We start from the raw sequence: 7751 nt of genomic DNA, 5'->3' as shown, positions 1-7751 counted from the left end.
GGGGACCCTGTGAGACAAAGTACCAGAGACATCACTACAAGCATAAAACATACAGACATCACAATGACTCTAAACCCATATCTTTCTATAATAACACTGAATGTAAATGGATTAAATGCACCAACCAAAAGACATAGGGTATCAGAATGGATGAAAAAACAAGACCCATCTATTTGCTGTCTACAAGAGACTCATTTTAGATCTGAGGACACTTTTAGATTGAGAGTGAGGGGATGGAGAACCATTTATCATGCTACTGGAAGCCAAAAGAAAGCTGGAGTAGCCATACTTATATCAGACAAACTAGACTTTAAATTAAAGGCTGTAACAAGAGATGAAGAAGGGCATTATATAATAATTACAGGGTCTATCCATCAGGAAGAGCTAACAATTATAAACGTCTATGCGCCGAATACAGGAGCCCCCAAATATATAAAACAATTACTCATAAACATAAGCAACCTTATTGATAAGAATGTGGTCATTGCAGGGGACTTTAACACCCCACTTACAGAAATGGATAGATCATCTAGACACACAGTCAATAAAGAAACAAGGGCCCTGAATGATACATTGGATCAGATGGACTTGACAGATATATTTAGAACTCTGCATCCCAAAGCAACAGAATATACTTTCTTCTCGAGTGCACATGGAACATTCTCCAAGATAGATCATATACTGGGTCACAAAACAGCCCTTCATAAGTTTACAAGAATTGAAATTATACCATGCATACTTTCAGACCACAATGCCATGAAGCTTGAAATCAACCACAGGAAAAAGTCTGGAAAACTTCCAAAAGCATGGAGGTTAAAGAACACCCTACTAACGAATGAGTGGGTCAACCAGGCAATTAGAGAAGAAATTAAAAAATATATGGAAACAAACGAAAATGAAAATACAACAATCCAAACGCTTTGGGACGCAGTGAAGGCAGTCCTGAGAGGAAAATACATTGCAATCCAGGCCTATCTCAAGAAACAAGAAAAATCCCAAATACAAAATCTAACAGCACACCTAAAGGAAATAGAAGCAGAACAGCAAAGGCAGCCTAAACCCAGCAGAAGAAGAGAAATAATAAAGATCAGAGCAGAAATAAACAATATAGAATCTAAAAAAACTGTAGAGCAGATCAACGAAACCAAGAGTTGGTTTTTTGAAAAAATAAACAAAATTGACAAACCTCTAGCCAGGCTTCTCAAAAAGAAAAGGGAGATGACCCAAATAGATAAAATCATGAATGAAAATGGAATTATTACAACCAATCCCTCAGAGATACAAACAATTATCAGGGAATACTATGAAAAATTATATGCCAACAAATTGGACAACCTGGAAGATATGGACAAATTCCTAAACACCCACACTCTTCCAAAACTCAATCGGGAGGAAATAGAAAGCTTGAACAGACCCATAACAAGCGAAGAAATTGAATCGGTTATCAAAAATCTCCCAACAAATAAGAGTCCAGGATCAGATGGCTTCCCAGGGGAGTTCTACCAGACATTTAAAGCAGAGATAATACCTATCCTTCTCAAGCTATTCCAAGAAATAGAAAGGGAAGGAAAACTTCCACACTCATTCTATGAAGCCAGTATTACTTTGATTCCTAAACCAGACAGAGACCCAGTAAAAAAAGAGAACTACAGGCCAATATCTCTGATGAATATGGATGCAAAAATCCTCAATAAGATACTAGTAAATCGAATTCAACAGCATATAAAAAGAATTATTCACCATGATCAAGTGGGATTCATTCCTGGGATGCAGGGCTGGTTCAACATTCGCAAATCCATCAACGTGATACATCACATTAACAAAAAAAAAGATAAGAACCATATGATCCTGTCAATCGATGCAGAAAAGGCCTTCAACAAAATCCAGCACCCTTTCTTAATAAAAACCCTTGAGAAAGTCGGGATAGAAGGAACATACTTAAAGATCATAAAAGCCATTTATGAAAAGCCCACAGCTAACATCATCCTCAATGGGGAAAAACTGAGAGCTTTTTCCCTGAGATCAGGAACACGACAGGGATGCCCACTCTCACCACTGTTGCTTAACATAATGCTGGCAGTTCTAGCTTCAGCAATCAGACAACAAAAGGAAATCAAAGGCATCAAAATTGGCAAACATGAAGTCAAGCTTTCGCTTTTTGCAGATGACATGATATTATACATGGAAAATCCGATAGACTCCACCAAAAGTCTGCTAGAACTGATACATGAATTCAGCAAAGTTGCAGGATACAAAATCAATGTACAGAAATCAGTTGCATTCTTATACACTAACAATGAAGCAACAGAAAGACAAATAAAGAAACTGATCCCATTCACAATTGCACCAAGAAGCATAAAATACCTAGGAATAAATCTAACCAAAGATGTAAAAGATCTGTATGCTGAAAACTATAGAAAGCTTATGCAGGTAATTGAAGAAGATATAAAGAAATGGAAAGACATTCCCTGCTCATGGATTGGAAGAATAAATATTGTCAAAATGTCAATACTACCCAAAGCTATCTACACATTCAATGCAATCCCAATCAAAATTGCACCAGCATTCTTCTCGAAACTAGAACAAGCAATCCTAAAATTCATATGGAACCACAAAAGGCCCCGAATAGCCAAAGTAATTTTGAAGAAGAAGACCAAAGCAGGAGGCATCACAATCCCAGACTTTAGCCTCTACTACAAAGCTGTCATCATCAAGACATCATGGTATTGGCACAAAAACAGACACATAGACCAATGGAATAGAATAGAAACCCTAGAACTAGACCCACAAACGTATGGCCAACTCATCTTTGACAAAGCAGGAAAGAATATCCAATGGAAAAAAGACAGTCTCTTTCACAAATGGTGCTGGGAGAACTGGACAGCAACATGCAGAAGGTTGAAACTAGACCACTTTCTCACACCATTCACAAAAATAAACTCAAAATGGATAAAGGACCTGAATGTGAGACAGGAAACCACCAAAACCTTAGAGGAGAAAGCAGGAAAAGACCTCTCTGACCTCAGCCGTAGCAATCTCTTACTCGACACATCCCCAAAGGCAAGGGAATTAAAAGCAAAAGTGAATTACTGGGACCTTATGAAGATAAAAAGCTTCTGCACAGCAAAGGAAACAACTAACAAAACTAAAAGGCAACCAACGGAATGGGAAAAGATATTTGCAAATGACATATCGGACAAAGGGCTAGTATCCAAAATCTATAAAGAGCTCACCAAACTCCACACCCGGAAAACAAATAACCCAGTGAAGAAATGGGCAGAAAACATGAATAGACACTTCTCTAAAGAAGACATCCGGATGGCCAACAGGCACATGAAAAGATGTTCAACGTCGCTCCTTATCAGGGAAATACAAATCAAAACCACACTCAGATATCACCTCACACCAGTCAGAGTGGCCAAAATGAACAAATCAGGAGACTATAGATGCTGGAGAGGATGTGGAGAAACGGGAACCCTCTTGCGCTGTTGGTGGGAATGCAAATTGGTGCAGCTGCTCTGGAAAGCAGTGTGGAGGTTCCTCAGAAAATTAAAAATAGACCTACCCTATGACCCAGCAGTAGCACTGCTAGGAATTTACCCAAGGGATACAGGAGTACTGATGCATAGGGGCACTTGTACCCCAATGTTTATAGCAGCACTCTCAACAATAGCCAAATTATGGAAAGAGCCTAAATGCCCATCAACTGATGAATGGATAAAGAAATTGTGGTTTATATACACAATGGAATACTACGTGGCAATGAGAAAAAATGAAATATGGCCTTTTGTAGCAACGTGGATGGAACTGGAGAGTGTGATGCTAAGTGAAATAAGCCATACGGAGAAAGACAGATACCATATGGTTTCAATCTTATGTGGATCCTGAGAAACGTAACAGAAACCCATGGGGGAGGGGAAGGAAAAAAAAAAAAGAGGTTAGAGTGGGAGAGAGCCAAAGCATAAGAGACTGTTAAAAACTGAGAACAAACTGAGGGTTGATGGGGGGTGGGAGGGAGGGGAGGGTGGGGGATGGGTATTGAGGAGGGCACCTTTTGGGATGAACACTGGGTGTTGTATGGAAACCAATTTGACAGTAAATTTCATATATTAAAAAAAAATAAATAAATAAATAAATAAACATTAAAAAAATGGTATTGTTTGGCTGGGAAATGTTATCAGAGTTCTCTGAATTTTATACCAAAATATGTCACACTCAGTGGATATATACACGTATATATAAAAACTAATTTAAAAAAAACCATTCTTCCACAATACTGATGGATGAAAAATAATTAGATTCAACCTGAATATAGACAGACATGCACAGTGCTCATCATGACTGCATTTGGCTTTTTTTTATGAAGTAAATATACAATGAGCAAGTCTCTAGTCAACTCCGGACTTCAGATATTTTATGTGAGGAATTAAACTAGTTGTTCTTTTCTTAGGGTTCCTTCTTGTTCTGATATTATTCTGTAGTTCCATGAAGGCACCCAGAATTCAATTTCTTCACATGCCAGGAATCTTGGAACTACAAGGCAAGATTAGTTATCTAATCATTATTCACTCTTGTTCAATTTGGCCCGGTTTGATCTCAAGTTTCAAGCCCAATTTTTACAAGTTCTCCTATCACTTTGTAAACTAGCCAAAGTATAAAGATGTGATTTAACATTCTTTTTTGTTTTTATTTTGATCTGGGAATTGTGTTGTTTGCTACTGCTCCAATGTGGAATATACTATATACTGACACACGTACACTAGATAAATATATACTCAAATGCTGATTTTAAAATGTTGACTCTACCATGTTTAACAGTTTTCTTTGTGTTTGTCAGTGAGTTATGGTCTGCCTTATCTTTCTCATCTAAATATCTATGGAAATTAAACATAAATGGAGACAAAGATCTTTTTGAAATGGTTCTGGTTAAATAATATAAGAGTAACATATAGTTTAGAAAATTTTTCTCATATACACAAAACATTACCTAATGTCAGAAGCAATGATACCTACAAAAATTTAACACAGACATAGGTAGCACTTAACACATATTGACATATTTATCTTTTCCATTCCATGCCTTCTACCATTTAGGGGACCATGTCCAGCACCTGGTACATAGTAAAGCTCAATGTATGTTCGTTGAATAAGTAATGATCTCTCTCACTCTCGTTTTATAGATATGGCTACTTAAAGAGATTACATCACTTGCTAATTGATGGCAAATCCAAAATTAGAATCCAGGCCTCTGACTCCATACTCCAATTGTACTTTTAACATTATACATATCACATATAAGAATTTTGATATTGGTTAGAAACACAATAAAGAAGAATTTAGATATAAAAACATTTCCATGTAGAGAATAAAGACTTTAAAAGTCATTACCTCAACTGGAACCAAGAACCCTTTGCTGTGCCTTTATAGAGCAGAGCACCGTGGTTGCGGATTTACATGAGAACGTAATGACGTTCTCATTAAGTGCTGCCGCCCCACTTTATGTGTTATATGGGCATGCAGCCTATATGTTTTGGTGGAGAGTCCTAGGTTTTAGCAGGGGATCTAACCTCCATTAAGATTCTAGAATTCGGTGTGACATGGTGGACCTTTCTCAGAACCTCATAATTGGAAAAGACTTAGAATTTACCTTACTTAACATTTCACCTAACACATGAATCCTTCCTACAGCAACTCCTACAGACAAACACCCAGAGAGAACGGGAACTTCCATTAGCAGTCCGTGCTCTTCACAAGGCAGCCTGAGGCCAGAGAAAGAACTGAAGACTTTAAAATTAAAACATGTAAGTGATGATGATAAACGTTCTTAACCTTCTTGAGCCTCCATTTCCTTAGTTTTTAAAATGTAGACACTGATATCTGCTTTGCAGGTTATTATGAAGATCAGACAAAATACATTATGCAAAGATCTCTCCCACACTACGAAGTCAAAAATAATCATTTTCTCCACACTTTATCAGTAATTTTGGGCAGAAAGTATAACACTGTATGTTAATTACACTGTAACTTAAGAAAAATGAAAACAATTGGATCTGTATTTATCAAAAAGGAAATGACATAGGGGCACCTGGGTGGCTCAGTGGGTTAAGCGGCTGACTTCAGCTCAGGTCATAATCTGCAGCCTGTGAGTTTGAGCCCCGTGTAGGGCTCTGTGCTGCTCAGAGCCTGGAACCTACTTGGGATTCTGTGGCTCCCTCTCTCTCTGCCCCTCACCCGCTTGCACTCTGTCTCTCCTTCTCTCTCAAAAATAAAATAACATTTAAAAATTTTTTTTAAATGGTAATGACATAGAAACACAAGTTAAGAAAAAAGAAATTGAATGATATTATGTATACTGTGATATAGTCTCTAAAAATCTAAATTTTTAAGTCATAAAATAGTACTGCATTTTTGTAGATATATGTGTGAGCGGATACATACACACAACATATGTCTGCAAAAAGTTATATACAATGATACACACACATATACACACAAACAATATAAAAACATGAAACAGAAATATACAGACCAAATTAAAGAAGCCAATTATTTCTGGGGAGTGAAAGTTAAATATTTTATGAAAGAAAATAGTTTCTGTCTAGATGAATCATTTTCCTAGAGTTGCCATAACAATTACCACAAATGTGATAGCTTAACACAATAGAAATTTATTCTCTCACAATTCTGTGGCCCAGCAATTCCAAGTTAAGGTTTTGAGAAGACCATGTCCTCTCTGAAGGTTCCAAGGGGAGAATTCCTTCTCGCTTCTTTTTCTCTTCTGGTGCTTGCTTACATCCTTGGCATTTCCTAATGTGTGGACACACAGTTCCAATCTCTGCCTCATCGTTACATGCCTTTGTCCAACTGCGTGTCTCTGTGTTCAAGTTTCCCTTTTCTCATAAAGACTTCAGTTATATTGGATTTAGGGTTCACCCTAACCCAGTATGAACTCAACTTGATTATATCAGCAAAGATCCTACCTACAAGCAATGTCTCATTCGCAGGTTCTAGGTAGACATGAATTTTGGGAAGACACTATTCAAGCCAGTATTGTTGGTATGATAATTGGATGAGATATTACACAAACTATAAAGTACAAGTTGATTCCACTTATCAAATTTCTAATTGGTAATTTTTATTTGTATGTAGCTCTATGAAAACAAATGATTTGTTCAAGAATTACTTTCAAATATAGTAAAAAAAAAAAAAAAAGTTTACCAATTACAGGAGAAATGAGATAAATCCTACCCCCAAATAATAAAGTTACAAAGTAATACAAAATAGTTTTTATGTCTAGTATGACATTTTATTATATAAAATTAACTCATTTTAGAAAATCTATAGTCATGGGATGTATGAGGCAGGAATTACAACATATTCAACATCAAGTTTAATTTTCCATTAGTTATGTTGATGATTAAATTATGTTGATGTGAGGGTTAGTGTGTCCTTGAGCCAAAGCTTAACAGTCCACTTGCAGTTTTTTTTTTTAATAGAAACTTTTGAGGAATGGTGATTCTGACCCATTGTAACAGCAGGAATAGATTTAATGCTATGATTGCCCATAAATATTTAAATGAAAAACATATGGCATCAGTCATATTTCATAATCCTTAAATTGGGTTATATAATGAGATCTTGGGACATTCCATTTATGCTTAAATTGTGAAAACTGTAAGTATCAGCTTTTAAATTAATATCAGCAGAACAATTGAGTTGGTTAAAGTATATTCTTCATAGTAACCTGTAGT

This window comes from Panthera leo, chromosome A2 (genome assembly GCF_018350215.1).
Source record: "Panthera leo isolate Ple1 chromosome A2, P.leo_Ple1_pat1.1, whole genome shotgun sequence".
In the NCBI taxonomy this organism is placed as follows: domain Eukaryota; kingdom Metazoa; phylum Chordata; class Mammalia; order Carnivora; family Felidae; genus Panthera; species Panthera leo.
Note: the sequence above shows the minus strand (reverse complement) of the source record.